This window comes from Bombina bombina, chromosome 2 (assembly GCF_027579735.1).
Source record: "Bombina bombina isolate aBomBom1 chromosome 2, aBomBom1.pri, whole genome shotgun sequence".
NCBI lineage: Eukaryota > Metazoa > Chordata > Amphibia > Anura > Bombinatoridae > Bombina > Bombina bombina.
The window spans coordinates 282614620-282631427 of NC_069500.1; positions in this window are offsets into that span (position 1 = coordinate 282614620).

A 16808-nucleotide genomic window follows, 5' to 3' on the forward strand; every position below is an offset into this window, starting at 1 on the left:
TTTATATAGCTCATAGGGGGGTGTTTTTGTAACAATTTATAGTTTTGCTTCTTTTTTTTATTAACATTTTGCTTATTTTTCAAACTCCTAACCAAGTCCCAAAGTGTCAGATGTATACGTTTGTTTACAGACTCCTGATGGCTCCTGTTTATGTTATCTGTCTTTTCATATGCAAGAAGGAAAGGGAGGTGTCTTCTCTTCTTGTTTTCCCAGTCCCTGGGTGTTCCAGCCTAACCTCATCAACAGTGCTAAATTGTGAGCTTCTATGTAAGTTTTTAAAAGGTTTTATACTGGATTTTTATATCAGTATCTGTGCAAATTCTTCTTTATAGGAGTGTCTATTACATGCAGTTATTGGAAAACTGGTGTATACTGTCCCTTTAAGTGAATTCCAATCAAGAATGCATGATCATGTGTTAGACGTTGTTGGTTAAAATGTTTAACCAAAACTTTTTAATGTGTCTGATATGTGCAGTATGCATACCCTAGACAAAAGGATGATCTTCCTGAAGTTAATCTGAAGTAATCGATTACTCCAGACTAGTCATCAGAAGATATCCTGAAGTATGCCCACAGGCCAAAATATTTTAATGAGATGACTCTAGAGTCATTTGCTGTTTGTTCATGCTGGTGGAGTACTCAGTGATTTAATCTGCTAATCAATCTAAAGTCATCACCCAGAATGGTTTACCTTAGCTGATGACTTTACAAGCTTGATGATGTCTGATGATACACACATAACTTCTAAAGTAGTTTGATGATCATCAAATGACTCCAGGATAGTCTCTAAAGTAATCCTGTTTGTCTTGGGTACTTTTAATGGCAATCTGAAAAAGAGTTAGTAGTGAGCTTATTGCACTTGTTTTTTTTTGTTGCTGTTTTTTTTAAATTATTTTATTGATGAAACAGCAGAATAAAAATACAAAAATAGGATACTCACATGTATCCAGTTCAATATAACAATGTTTAAATATACATTATGGGTTCCGACAGAGCATAAGAAAAAAGAAAAAAAGAAGAGAAAAAAAAAAAAAAGAAAAGGGAAGGGAGTTAATTTTACTCAACAAGGTAGCATGGGTGACCGTCATTTTACTTCTTAATATGGATTAATAGTTTCAAAAGAAAACCAGTTGACAAAGAAAGAAAAAAAAAAAAAGAAAGAAAAAACATAATTTATGTAAGAACTTACCTGATAAATTCATTTCTTTTATATTAGCAAGAGTCCATGAGCTAGTGACGTATGGGATATACATTCCTACCAGGAGGGGCAAAGTTTCCCAAACCTCAAAATGCCTATAAATACACCCCTCACCACACCCACAAATCAGTTTAACGAATAGCCAAGAAGTGGGGTGATAAGAAAAAAGTGTGAAGCATAAATATAAGGAATTGGAATAATTGTGCTTTATACAAAAAAATCATAACCACCACAAAAAAAGGGTGGGCCTCATGGACTCTTGCTATGAAAGAAATGAATTTATCAGGTAAGTTCTTACATAAATTATGTTTTCTTTCATGTAATTAGCAAGAGTCCATGAGCTAGTGACGTATGGGATAATGACTACCCAAGATGTGGATCTTCCACGCAAGAGTCACTAGAGAGGGAGGGATAAAATAAAGACAGCCAATTCCGCTGAAAAAAATCCACACCCAAAAATAAAGTTTAAATCTTATAAAGAAAAAAACTGAAAATATAAGCAGAAGATTCAAACTGAAACAGCTGCCTGAAGTACTTTTCTACCAAAGACAGCTTCAGAAGAAGAAAACACATCAAAATGGTAGAATTTAGTAAAAGTATGCAAAGAAGACCAAGTTGCTGCTTTGCAAATCTGATCAACCGAAGCTTCATTCCTAAACGCCCAGGAAGTAGAAACTGACCTAGTAGAATGAGCTGTAATCCTTTGAGGCGGAGTTTTACCCGACTCGACATAAGCATGATGAATTAAAGATTTCAACCAAGATGCCAAAGAAATGGCAGAGGCCTTTTGACCTTTCCTAGAACCGGAAAAGATAACAAATAGACTAGAAGTCTTTCGGAAATTCTTAGTAGCTTCAACATAATATTTCAAAGCTCTAACTACATCCAAAGAATGCAAAGAATTCTCCCTAGAATTCTTAGGATTAGGACATAATGAAGGAACCACAATTTCTCTACTAATGTTGTTGGAATTCACAACCTTAGGTAAAAATTTAAAAGAAGTTCGCAACACCGCCTTATCCTGGTGAAAAATCAGAAAAGGAGACTCACAAGAAAGAGCAGATAATTCAGAAACTCTTCTGGCAGAAGAGATGGCCAAAAGGAACAAAACTTTCCAAGAAAGTAATTTAATGTCCAATGAATGCATAGGTTCAAACGGAGGAGCTTGAAGAGCCCTCAGAACCAAATTCAAACTCCAAGGAGGAGAAATTGACATAATGACAGGTTTTATACGAACCAAAGCTTGTACAAAACAATGAATATCAGGAAGATTAGCAATCTTTCTGTGAAAAAGAACAGAAAGAGCAGAGATTTGTCCTTTCAAGGAACTTGCAGACAAACCTTTATCCAAACCATCCTGAAGAAACTGTAAAATTCTCGGAATTCTAAAAGAATGCCAGGAAAAATGATGAGAAAGACACCAAGAAATATGTCTTCCAGACTCTATAATATATCTCCCTAGATACAGATTTACGAGCCTGTAACAAAGTATTAATCACAGAGTCAGAGAAACCTCTTTGACTAAGAATCAAGCGTTCAATCTCCATACCTTTAAATTTAAGGATTTGAGATCCCGATGGAAAAAAGGACCTTGCGACAGAAGGTCTGGCCTTAACGGAAGAGTCCACGGTTGGCAAGAGGCCATCCGGACAAGATCCGCATACCAAAACCTGTGAGGCCATGCTGGAGCTACCAGCAGAACAAACGAGCATTCCTTCAGAATCTTGGAGATTACTCTTGGAAGAAGAACTAGAGGTGGAAAGATATAGGCAGGATGATACTTCCAAGGAAGTGACAATGCATCCACTGCTACCGCTTGAGGATCCCTGGATCTGGACAGATACCTGGGAAGTTTCTTGTTTAGATGAGAGGCCATCAAATCTATTTCTGGAAGTCCCCACATTTGAACAATCTGAAGAAATACCTCTGGGTGAAGAGACCATTCGCCGGATGTAACGTTTGGCAACTGAGATAATCCGCTTCCCAATTGTCTATACCTGGGATATGAACCGCAGAAACTAGACAGGAGCTGGATTCCGCCCATACCAGAATTCGAGATACTTCTTTCATAGCCAGAGGACTGTGAGTCCCTCCTTGATGATTGATGTATGCCACAGTTGTGACATTGTCTGTCTGAAAACAAATGAATGATTCTCTCTTTAGAAGAGGCCAAGACTGAAGAGCTCTGAAAATTGCACGGAGTTCCAAAATATTGATCGGTAATCTCACCTCCTGAGATTCCCAAACCCCTTGTGCTGTCAGAGACCCCCACACAGCTCCCCAACCTGAAAGACTTGCATCTGTTGAAATTACAGTCCAGGTCGGAAGAACAAAAGAAGCCCCCTAAACTAAACGATGGTGATCTGTCCACCACGTCAGAGAGTGTCGTACAATCGGTTTTAAAGATATTAATTGAGATATCTTTGTGTAATCCCTGCACCACTGGTTCAGCATACAGAGTTGAAGAGGCCACATGTGAAAACGAGCAAAGGGGATCGCGTCCGATGCAGCAGTCATAAGACCTAGAATTTCCATGCATAAGGCTACCGAAGGGAATGATTGTGACTGAAGGTTTCGACAAGCTGATATCAATTTTAGACATCTCTTGTCTGTCAAAGATAGAGTCATGGACACTGAATCTATCTGGAAACCTAAAAAGGTTACCTGTGTCTGAGGAATCAATGAACTTTTTGGTAAATTGATCCTCCAACCATGATGTTGAAGAAACAACACAAGTCGATTCGTATGATATTCTGCTAAATGTGAAGACTGAGCAAGTACCAAGATATCGTCCAAATAAGGAAATACCACAATACCCTGTTCTCTGATTACAGACAGAAGGGCACCAAGAACCTTCGTAAAAATTCTTGGAGCTGTAGCTAGGCCAAATGGCAGAGCCACAAACTGGTAATGCTTGTCTAGGAAAGAGAATCTCAGAAACTGATAGTGATCTGGATGAATCGGAATATGCAGATATGCATCCTGTAAATCTATTGTAGACATATAATGCCCTTGCTTAACAAAAGGCAGGATAGTCCTTACAGTTACCATTTTGAAAGTTGGTATCCTTACATAACGATTCAATATTTTTAGATCCAGAACTGGTCTGAAGGAATTCTCCTTCTTTGGTACAATGAAGAGATTTGAATAAAACCCCAGTCCCTGTTCCAGAACTGGAACTGGCATAATTACTCCAGCCAACTCTAGATCTGAAACACATTTCAGAAATGCTTGAGCCTTCGCTGGGTTTACTGGGACACGGGAAAGAAAAAATCTCTTTGCAGGAGGCCTTATCTTGAAGCCAATTCTGTACCCTTCTGAAACAATGTTCTGAATCCAAAGATTGTGAACGGAATTGATCCAAATTTATTTGAAAAAACATAATCTGCCCCCTACCAGCTGAGCTGGAATGAGGGCCGCACCTTCATGTGGATTTAGGAGCTGGCTTTGATTTTCTAAAAGGCTTGGATTTATTCCAGACTGGAGATGGTTTCCAAACCGATACCGCTCCTGTGGGTGAAGGATCAGGCTTTTGTTCCTTATTGTGACGAAAGGAACGAAAACGATTATTAGACCTAAATTTACCTTTAGATTTTTTATCCTGTGGTAAAAAAGTTCCTTTCCCTCCAGTAACAGTTGAGATAATAGAATCCAACTGAGAACCAAACAATTTATTACCCTGGAAAGAAAGGGAAAGCAGAGTAGACTTAGAAGACATATCAGCATTCCAAGTTTTAAGCCATAAAGCTCTTCTAGCTAAAATAGCTAGAGACATATACCTGACATCAACTCTAATGATATCAAAGATGGCATCACAAATAAAATTATTAGCATGTTGAAGAAGAATAATAATGCTATGAGAATTATGATCTGTTACTTGTTGCGCTAAAGCTTCTAACCAAAAAGTTGAAGCTGCAGCAACATCCGCTAAAGATATAGCAGGTCTAAGAAGATTACCTGAACACAAGTAAGTTTTTCTTAGAAAGGATTCAATTTTCCTATCTAAAGGATCCTTAAAGGAAGTACCATCTGCCGTAGGAATAGTAGTACGCTTAGCAAGAGTAGAGACAGCCCCATCAACCTTAGGGATTTTGTCCCAAAACTCTAATCTGTCAGATGGCACAGGATATAATTGCTTAAAACGTTTAGAAGGAGTAAATGAATTACCCAAATTATTCCATTCCCTGGAAATTACTTCAGAAATAGCACTAGGGACAGGACAAACTTCTGGAATAACTACAGGAGATTTAAAAACCGTATCTAAACGTTTAGATTTAGTATCAAGAGGACCAGAATCCTCAATTTCTAATGCAATTAGGACTTCTTTAAGTAAAGAATGAATAAATTCCATTTTAAATAAATATGAAGATTTATCAGCATCAACCTCTGAGACAGAATCCTCTGAACCAGAAGAACCATTATCAGAATCAGAATGATGATGTTCATTTAAAAATTCATCTGAAAAATGAAAAGTTTTAAAAGACTTTTTACGTTTACTAGAAGGAGGAATAACAGACATAGCCTTCTTAATGGATTTAGAAACACAATCTCTTATGTTATCAGGAACACTCTGAGTATTAGATGTTGACGGAACAGCAACAGGTAATGTAAAAGTACTAAAGGAAATATTATCTGCATTAGCAAGTTTGTCATGACAAACAGTACAAACAACAGCTGGAGGAACAGATACCATAAGTTTACAGCAGATACACTTAGCTTTGGTAGCTCCAGCACCAGGCAGCGATTTTCCAGAAGTATCTTCTGACTCAGTTTCAACGTGGGACATCTTGCAATATGTAATAGAAAAAACAACATATAAAGCAAAATTGATCAAATTCCTTAAATGACAGTTTCAGGAATGGGAAAAAATGCCAGTGAACAAGCTTCTAGCAACCAGAAGCAATAAATAATTAGACTTAAATAATGTGGAGACAATAGTGACGCCCATATTTTTTAGCGCCAAAAATGACGCCCACATTATTTGGCGCCTAAATGCTTTTGGCGCCAAAAATGACGCCACATCTGGAACGCCGACACTTTTGGCGCAAAAGAACGCCAAAAATGACGCAACTTCCGGCGACACGTATGACACCGGAAACAGAAAAAATGTTTTGCGCCAAAAAAGTCCGCGCCAAGAATGACGCAATAAAATGAAGCATTTTCAGCCCCCGCGAGCCTAACAGCCCACAGGGAAAAAGTCAAATTTTAAGGTAAGAAAAAAATTGATTTATTCATATGCATTATCCCAAATATGAAACTGACTGTCTCAAAAAAGGAATGTTGAACATCCTGAGTCAAGGCAAATAAATGTTTGAATGCATATATTTAGAACTTTATAAAAAAGTGCCCAACCATAGCTTAGAGTGTCACAGAAAATAAGACTTACTTACCCCAGGACACTCATCTACATGTTGTAGAAAGCCAAACCAGTACTGAAACGAAAATCAGCAGAGGTAATGGTATATAAATAAGAGTATATCGTCGATCTGAAAAGGGAGGTAAGAGATGAATCTCTACGACCGAAAACAGAGAACCTATGAAATAGACCCCGTAGAAGGAGATCATTGAATTCAAATAGGCAATACTCTCCTCACATCCCTCTGACATTCACTGCACGCTGAGAGGAAAACCGGGCTCCAACCTGCTGCGGAGCGCATATCAACGTAGAATCTAGCACAAACTTACTTCACCACCTCCATAGGAGGCAAAGTTTGTAAAACTGATCTGTGGGTGTGGTGAGGGGTGTATTTATAGGCATTTTGAGGTTTGGGAAACTTTGCCCCTCCTGGTAGGAATGTATATCCCATACGTCACTAGCTCATGGACTCTTGCTAATTACATGAAAGAAAGAGGGGGTTTATTGCACTTGTAGTTGCACGTTGTCAGTTAAATAAAATGCAAAATATTGTTTTTTTAAACCTTGTATTAAAGGAACAGTAAACCGCATGTAATTACAGCACATTTTTTGTTGTGTTGCTGTCTTAACATTTGTAAAACAAATTAACATCCTTTTTACTGCTGTCTTAACATTTGTAAAACAAATTAACTTCCTTTTTACTGCAATTATTTTTCAGTGGCCAAACTCCACCCACCATTTGCCTTATTTGGAGGAGCCAATCTGGGCTTTAGTCTGCAGACAACAAGGCTGGTCACTGTCATAAACTTAGTATAACACACATTCACCTAGATTCAGAGTTTTGCATTAGAAGGGGTGCGTTAGCTACGCATGTTTTTTTCCCCCCGCACCTTTTAAACAACGCTGGTATTTAGAGTTCTCTGAAGGATTGCGTTAGGCTCCAAAAAGGGAGCGTACAGGCATATTTACCGCCACTGCAACTCTAAATACCAGCGTTGCTTATGGTAGCAGTAAGCAGCTAAAATGTGCTTGTGCACAATTTCCCCATAGGAAACAATGGGGCAGTTTGAGCTGAAAAAAAACCTAACACCTGCAAAAAAGCAACGTTCAGCTCCTAACGCAGCCCCATTGTTTCCTAAGGGGAGACACTTCCTAAGTCTGCACCTAACACCCTAACATGAACCCTGAGTCTAAACACCCCTAACCTTACACTTATTAACCCCTAATCTGCCGTCCCTGCTATCGCTGACCCCTGCATATTATTATTAACCTCTAATCTGCCGCTCCGTACACCGCCGCAACCTACATTATACCTATGTACCCCTAATCTGCTGCCCACAACATCGCCGACCCCTATATTTATTAACCCCTAATCTGCCACCCCAACATCGCCGCTACCTTAGCTACACTTATTAACCTCTAATCTGCCGACCGGACCTCACCGCCACTATAATAAATGTATTAACCACTAATCCGCCTCACTCCCGCCTCAATAACCCTATAATAAATAGTATTAACCCCTAATCTGCCCTCCCTAACATCACCGACACCTAACTTCAAGTATTAACCCCTAATCTGCCGACCGGACCTCGCCGCTACTCTAATAAATGTATTAACCCCTGGAACAGCCAATAAAATGCGAGCTCAATCTGATTGGCTGATTGGATCAGCCAATCTGATTGAACTTGAATCTGATTGGCTGATTCAATCAGCCAATCAGATTTTTCCTACCTTAATTCCGATTGGCTGATAGAATCCTATCAGCCAATCGGAATTCGAGGGACGCCATCTTGGATGACGTCACTTAAAGGAACCTTCATTCGTCGGGAGTCAACGGAAGAAGAGGATGGATCCGCATCGGCTGCTTCAAGATGGTCCCGCTCCGCGCCGGATGGAAGAAGATAGAAGATGCCGTGTGGATGAAGATGTCTACCGGTCCGGATGTCCTCTTCTTGCCGGATAGGATGAAGACTTCGGACCCTCTTCTGGACCTCTTCTTGCCAGATAGGATGAAGACTTCGGACCCTCTTCTGGACCTCTTCTTGCCGGATAGGATGAAGACTTCGGACCCTCTTCTGGACGGATCGGTGATACCCGGCGTGGTGAAGATAAGGTAGGGAGATCTTCAGGGGCTTAGTGTTAGGTTTTTTAAGGGGTGTTTGGGTTAGATTAGGGGTATGTGGGTGGTGGGTTCTAATGTTGGGGGGGTATTGTATGTTTATTTAAATGCAAAAGAGCTGTTTTCTTTGGGGCATGCCCCGCAAAAGGCCCTTTTAATGGCTGGTAAGGTAAAAGAGCTGTTAACTTTTTATTTTAGAATAGGGTAGGGCATTTTTTTATTTTGGGGGGCTTTGTTATTTTTTTAGGGGGCTTAGAGTAGGTGTAATTAGTTTAAAATTCTTGTAATCTTTTTTTTATTTTTTGTAATTTAGTGTTTGTTTTTTTTGTAATTTAGTTTAGTTGATTTAATTGTAGATAATTGTAGATAGTTTAGTTAATTAATTTATTGATAGTGTAGTGTTAAGTTTAATTGTAACTTAGGTTAGGATTTATTTTACAGGTAATTTTGTAATTATTTTAACTAGGTAGCTATTAAATAGTTATTAACTATTTAATAGCTATTGTACCTGGTTAAAATAAATACTAAGTTGCCTGTAAAATAAATATAAATCCTAGAATAGCTACAATATAATTATTCGTTATATTGTAGCTATATTAGGGTTTATTTTACAGGTAAGTATTTAGCTTTAAATAGGATTAATTTATTTAATAAGAGTTAATTTATTTCATTAGATAAAAATTATATTTAACTTAGGGGGGTGTTAGTGTTAGGGTTAGACTTACCTTTAGGGGTTAATACATTTATTAGAGTAGCGGCGAGGTCCGGTCAGCATATTAGTTGTTAATACTTGAAGTTAGGTGTCGGCGATGTTAGGGAGGGCAGATTAGGGGTTAATACTATTTATTATAGGATTTGCGAGGCGGGAGTGAGGCGGTTTAGGGGTTAATACATTTATTAGAGTAGCGGCGAGATCCGGTCGGCAGATTAGGGGTTACTAAGTGTAGGTAGGTAGCGGCGATATTGGGGGGGGGCCAGATTAGGGGGTAATAAATATAATATAGGGGTCGGCGATGTTAGGGGCAGCAGATTAGGGGTACATAGGGATAATGTAGGTTGCGGCGGTGTGCGTTCGGCAGATTAGGGGTTACAAAATTTTATTTTATTATAAGAGCTAAATTATATGAAAATGAAAAAAAAAAAAATTGTGAAAATATATTGCAAATAGGGTTCCTGGACAGTTATAAGTTACACATGGGGCAGGGTGTACAGGTAGGAACATGAATAGTGTTGTCCAGCAACACAATGTGCTGTCCAGACGCACAATGCATGTTCCTCCCTGCATACCCTGCAGCATTTTATAAAGCACAATTGTCCAGGGAAGCATGACTGAAGTGGCACCCTAATTGCAAAGTTGTTTAATTGAAAATAACTAGACATTTTATACAAAGACATCAAGGTGTTTACTGTCCCTTTAACTACTATCACTTCCTATTATGCATAAAAATATACTTTAAGGAAGGGGTATAGGCATAAGGTGTATGACAAGGGGGTGGGAAAGGGTTAATGCTGTACATGTATATGCCTAGTTGTACATCTGTATATGTGTTACATCTAATATGTACAATTGAATTAACATGATTAAAGAAAGCAAAGAAATAAACAAAAAACTAGAATGGCATTGCTCATTTGCCATAACTAAAACATAACAAATAACTAAATTGTAATTACATTATCCATCATGATTACTGTAGCATGTCAGTGCCTCACCAGCCTCTGACCTCACCGTACATCACTGTAGCATGCACCTTACTAACTCTCACATGACAAATATGAACTATTTGGGCTCAAATATGCATATGGTATTTGAGCAATACTAGCTTTCCATACTGCTTGCATTTTTGCGCTAGACTTTTAATCTGGTCCCAAAAGTATAGTTTTGGATTTTACAGAGATAATTTCCCTTAAAACCCTTGGAGGTTTTCCATCTGAACCTGAAGTTTTACATACTTTGATATTATCCTGTCTCTTTCTGATAACATCTATGGTGGACAAAGTTATTGTTAACAGATTGGAATTTCTATTATGCTGCAATCTCTCCTATTGTTCTCTTATAAATAATAAAATACATTTATTCAGTACATTAGTCTTACCCTGGTCACTGTTACTCATCCTAGCATTTTCATATTTAAATGCTCCAATATTTTTATCTGTTTTAATTTTTTGACATTTATATTCTTGTATTGCAATCCTTTTCAATTAATTTTAATTATTATATTTTAGCCAATATGATTGACCTTTTGTAATCTATGCTATAATCTGCTCTCTGATGTAGATATATGTATCTCAATGTAAAAGCCCTTTGCAGCCTTTTTTTTCTTCTAGCACCTAAGATCTCATATCTTTGAGCCCTTATAAAAAAAAGTGCAATATTTATTTTAATCATTTTTAACAAATTATGTTATTATGAGTGTAACGGTACTTTGCAATGTATTTTTGATGTTTTTTTGCACAACTTTTTTGTTTTGCGAAACCATTAACCAGAGCTCTGAGGACTCAGTAATCATTCTACCGTAAATCACGATTGCGCTCAAGCGATCACGTTTACATTCAACTCGTAATACAAGCAGTAAGCCTGATGAGCGCAAACACCCCCGATAAACCCCTTATTGCTTCCGTGCTCCAATCATAATGTGGCCATTATGTTTTCAGATGGTTTAGCAGTGGTTTGGATTGAAACTGATTACAATAGGTTGCTATAGGAGTCACGATTGGCAATCCAGTTTTAAAACCTGGTAATCACTTACAATCAAATAAATAAAAATTAAAAACATGCCAATTGATTGGGTCCCAAAGTGACTATTGAAGTATGCACATCATGTCAAGATACATACAGCATTTATATGGTTAATCAGTATTGAGGATGGATTAAGATTATAATAGGTTAATATCACACATGTAAATGAGTATTTGCCTTGCACAGTGAAAGGGGTTTCTTGAATAGTCCTTTACTGATTGGGCTGTTGCAGGGGTCATCAACCTTGGCTCAGGAGAGCCAAGGCTGCTGACCACTGGGCTATTGTATCAGTCAGTTTTAGGTGACCTCCCAGCTTCTATTTGGAGAGCACAAACGTAATACCTGTAAGGCCCTTAACGGGAGCTTTTCTATTGAAAAGGCAATCGCAGATAGTTTGTGATCGACCCCTTAGTGTTCTTTCATCAATATCCCATGTTCTATAAAACTAAAACCCTTCTTTCTACACTACTTTTTAAGTCATGCCCTAAGTACCTTTTGCTTTTTTGGGTTAGTTCATGACACTGGTAGAAATTTAGAGAAAATTGCCCTGGATATATTTGCCTTTAAAGGACATATAAATTAAAATGTAACTTTCATGGTTCAGGTAGCGCATGCAGTTTTAAGAAACCTTTTTCTTTTTTTCTTTACTTCTATTATCAAATTTAGTTTGTTCTCTGAGGCCTAGATTTGGAGTTTTGTCGGTAACGACCCACGTAGCTAACGCTGGCTTTTTTCTGGCCGCACCATAAAAATAACTCTGGTATTGAGAGTCCACAAAAAGGCTGCGTTAGGCTCCAAAAAAGGAGCGTAGAGCATTTTTAACGCAGCTTCAACTCTCGATACCAGAGTTGCTTACGCAAGCGGCCAGCCTCAAAAACGTGCTCGTGCACGATTCCCCCATAGGAAACAATGGGGCTGTTTGATCTGAAAAAAACCTAACACCTGCAAAAAAGCCGCGTTCAGCTCTTAACGCAGCCCCATTGTTTGCTATGGGGAAACACTTCCTACGTCTGCACCTAACACCCTAACATGTACCCCGAGTCTAAACACCCCTAACCTTACACTTATTAACCTCTAATCTGCCGACCCCGCTATCGCTGACCCCTGCATATTATTTTTAACCCCTAATCTGCCGCTCCGTAAACCGCCGCTACTTACATTATACTTATGTACCCCTAATCTGCTGCCCCTAACACCGCCGACCCCTATATTATATTTATTAACCCCTAATCTGCCCTCCCTAACATCGCCGACACCTAACTTCAATTATTAACCCCTAATCTGCCGACCGGAGCTCACCGCTATTCTAATAAATGGATTAACCCCTAAAGCTAAGTCTAACCCTAACACTAACACCCCCCTAAGTTAAATATAATTTTAATCTAACGAAATTAATTAACTCTTATTAAATAAATTATTCCTATTTAAAGCTAAATACTTACCTGTAAAATAAATCCTAATATAGCTACAATATAAATTATAATTACATTGTAGCTATTTTAGGATTAATATTTATTTTACAGGTAACTTTGTATTTATTTTAACCAGGTACAATAGCTATTAAATAGTTAAGAACTATTTAATAGCTAAAATAGTTAAAATAATTACAAATTTACCTGTAAAATAAATCCTAACCTAAGTTACAATTAAACCTACCACTACACTATCAATAAATTAATTAAATAAAATACCTATAATTATCTACAATTAAACCTAACACTACACTATCAATAAATAAATTAAATACAATACCTACAAATAACTACAATGAAATAAACTATCTAAAGTACAAAAAATAAAAAAGAACTAAGTTACAAAAAATAAAAAAATATTTACAAACATAAGAAAAATATTACAACAATTTTAAACTAATTACACCTACTCTAAGCCCCCTAATAAAATAACAAAGCCCCCCAAATTAAAAAAATGCCCTACCCTATTCTAAATTACTAAAGTTCAAAGCTCTTTTACCTTACCAGCCCTGAACAGGGTCCTTTGCGGGGCATGCCCCAAGAAGTTCAGCTCTTTTGCCTGTAAAAAAAAACATACAATACCCCCCCCAACATTACAACCCACCACCCACATACCCCTAATCTAACCCAAACCCCCCTTAAATAAACCTAACACTAAGCCCCTGAAGATCTTCCTACCTTGTCTTCACCCTGCCAGGTTCACCGATCGGTCTAGAAGAGCTCCTCCGATGTCCTGATCCAAGCCCAAGCGGGGGGCTGAAGAGGTCCGTGATCCGGCTGAAGTCTTCATCCAAGCGGGGCAGAATAGGTCTTCCATCCGATTGAAGTCTTCATCCAAGCGGGATCTTCTATGGTCATCCATCCGGAGCGGAGCGGCAGGATCCTGAAGACCTCCGACGCGGAACATCCATCCTGGCCGACCTCTGAACGACGAATGACGGTTCCTTTAAATGACGTCATCCAAGATGGCGTCCCTCGAATTCCGATTGGCTGATAGGATTCTATCAGCCAATCGGAATTAAGGTAGGAATATTCTGATTGGCTGATGGAATCAGCCAATCAGAATCAAGTTCAATCCGATTGGCTGATCCAATCAGCCAATCAGATTGAGCTCGCATTCTATTGGCTGTTACGATCAGCCAATAGAATGCAAGCTCAATCTGATTGGCTGATTGGATCAGCCAATCGGATTGAACTTGATTCTGATTGGCTGATTCCATCAGCCAATCAGAATATTCCTGCCTTAATTCCGAATGGCTGATAGAATCCTATCAGCCAATCGGAATTCGAGGGACGCCATCTTGGATGACGTCCCTTAAAGGAACCGTCATTCTTCAGTTGGACGTCGCCGGAAGAAGATGGGTCCGCGGTGGAGGTCTTCAGGATGGAGCCAGTCGTCATCGGATGAAGATAGAAGATGCCGCTTGGATCAAGATGGTTGCCGGTCCGGATCGCCTCTTCTTCCCGGATAGGATGAAGACTTTGGAGCCTCTTCTGGACCTCTTCATCCACCGGATGATGGATCGCCAACCCCCGCTTGGGTTGGATGAAGATTTTGGAGCCAGGACGGATCGGTGATACCTGGTGAGGTGAAGACAAGGTAGGATGATCTTCAGGGGCTTAGTGTTAAGTTTATTTAAGGGGGGTTTGGGTTAGATTAGGGGTATGTGGGTGGTGGGTTGTAATGTTGGGGGGGAGGTATTGTATGTTTTTTTTTACAGGCAAAAGAGCTGAACTTCTTGGGGCATGCCCCGCAAAGGGCCCTGTTCAGGGCTGGTAAGGTAAAAGAGCTTTTAACTTTAGTAATTTAGAATAGGGTAGGGCATTTTTTATTTTGGGGGGCTTTGTTGTTTTATTAGGGGGCTTAGAGTAGGTGTAATTAGTTTAAAATTGTTGTAATATTTTTCTTATGTTTGTAAATATTTTTTTAATTTTTGTAACTTAGTTCTTTTTTATTTTTTGTACTTTAGTTAGTTTATTTCATTGTATTTATTTGTAGATATTGTATTTAATTAATGTATTGATAGTGTAGTGTTAGGTTTAATTGTAGGTAATTGTAGGTATTTTATTTAATTAATTTAATGATAGTATAGTGTTAGGTTTAATTGTAACTTAGGTTAGGATTTATTTTACAGGTAATTTTGTAATTATTTTAACTAGGTAACTATTAAATAGTTATTAACTATTTAATAGCTATTGTACCTGGTTAAAATAATTACAAAGTTGCCTGTAAAATAAATATTAATCCTAAAATAGCTACAATGTAATTATAATTTATATTGTAGCTATATTAGGGTTTATTTTACAGGGTTTAAATAGGAATAATTTATTTAATTTATTTAATAAGAGTTAATTAATTTCGTTAGATTAAAATTATTTTTAATTTAGGGGTGTTAGTGTTAGGGTTAGACTTAGCTTTAGGGGTTAATCCATTTATTAGAATAGCGGTGAGCTCCGGTCGGCAGATTAGGGGTTAATAATTGAAGTTAGGTGTCGGCGATGTTAGGGAGGGCAGATTAGGGGTTAATATGATTTCTTATAGGGTTAGTGAGGCGGCAGTGAGGCGGATTAGGGGTTAATAACTTTATAATAGTAGCGGTGCGGTCCGCTCGGCAGATTAGGGGTTAATAAGTGTAGGCAGGTGGAGGCGACGTTGAGGGGGGCAGATTAGGGGTTAATAAATATAATACAGGGGTCGGCGGTGTTAGGGGCAGCAGATTAGGGGTACATAAGTATAACGTAGGTGGCGGTCGGCAGATTAGGGGTTAAAAAAATGTAATCGAGTGGCGGCGATGTGGGGGGGACCTCGATTTAGGGGTGTATAGGTAGTTTATGGGTGTTAATGTATTTTAGAGTATAGTAGTTAAGAGCTTTTTAAACCGGCGTTAGCCCAAAAAGCTCTTAACTACTGACTTTTTTCCTGCGGCTTGAGTTTTGCCGTTAGATGTCTAACGCTCACTTCAGCCACGACTCTAAATACCGGAGTTAGAAAGATCCCATTGAAAAGATAGGATACGCAATTGACGTAAGGGGATCTGCGGTATGGAAAAGTCGCGGCTGAAAAGTGAGCGTTAGACCCTATTTTGAGTGACTCCAAATACCGGAGTTAGCCTAAAACCAGCGTTAGGAGCCTCTAACGCTGGTTTTCACGGCTAACGCCAAACTCCAAATCTAGGCCTTAGTAAACTTTGCTGAAATTAAGCCTATGTAGGTTCATGAGCAGCAGTGCACTACTGTAGCTACACATCTGGCTCCTGTCATTGGCTAACCAGATGTGTTCACCTAGAGCCCAGTAGTACATTTTTATGTTTTAACCACTTTTCAGAGCTGAAAATAAATAAATAAATATATATATATATATATATAATACCGTCCCTTTGCACAGGATATACCCTCCCAAGGTTGTCTGCCTGGGTGCAGTAATGTCACAAGCACTCACTGGACTTGATACAGGTGAAATAAAAAGTGTTGTATTCTATATAAACAAGTGACGTTTCAGGGTGTTTATCCCTTCATCAGACCAACCGGTTGTATCAAGTCCAGTGAGTGCTTGTGTTATAACTTGGATAATTGAAACTTACTGTTCACGGTAGTGCACTTATTTCAGTGCAATATATATACAGTGGGGCAAAAAAGTATTTAGTCAGCCACCAAGTGTGCAAGTTCTCCCACTTAAGAAGATGAGAGAGGCCTGTAAGTTTCATCATAATTATACCTCAACTATGAGAGACAAAATGTGGAAACAAATCCAGACAATAACATCGTCTGATTTGGAAATAATTTATTTGCAAATTATGGTGGAAAATAAGTATTTGGTCAATATCAAAAGTTCATCTCAATACTTTGTTATATATCTTTTGTTGGCAATGACAGAGGTCAAACATTTTCTGTAAGTCTTCACAAGGTTGTCACACACTGTTGCTGGT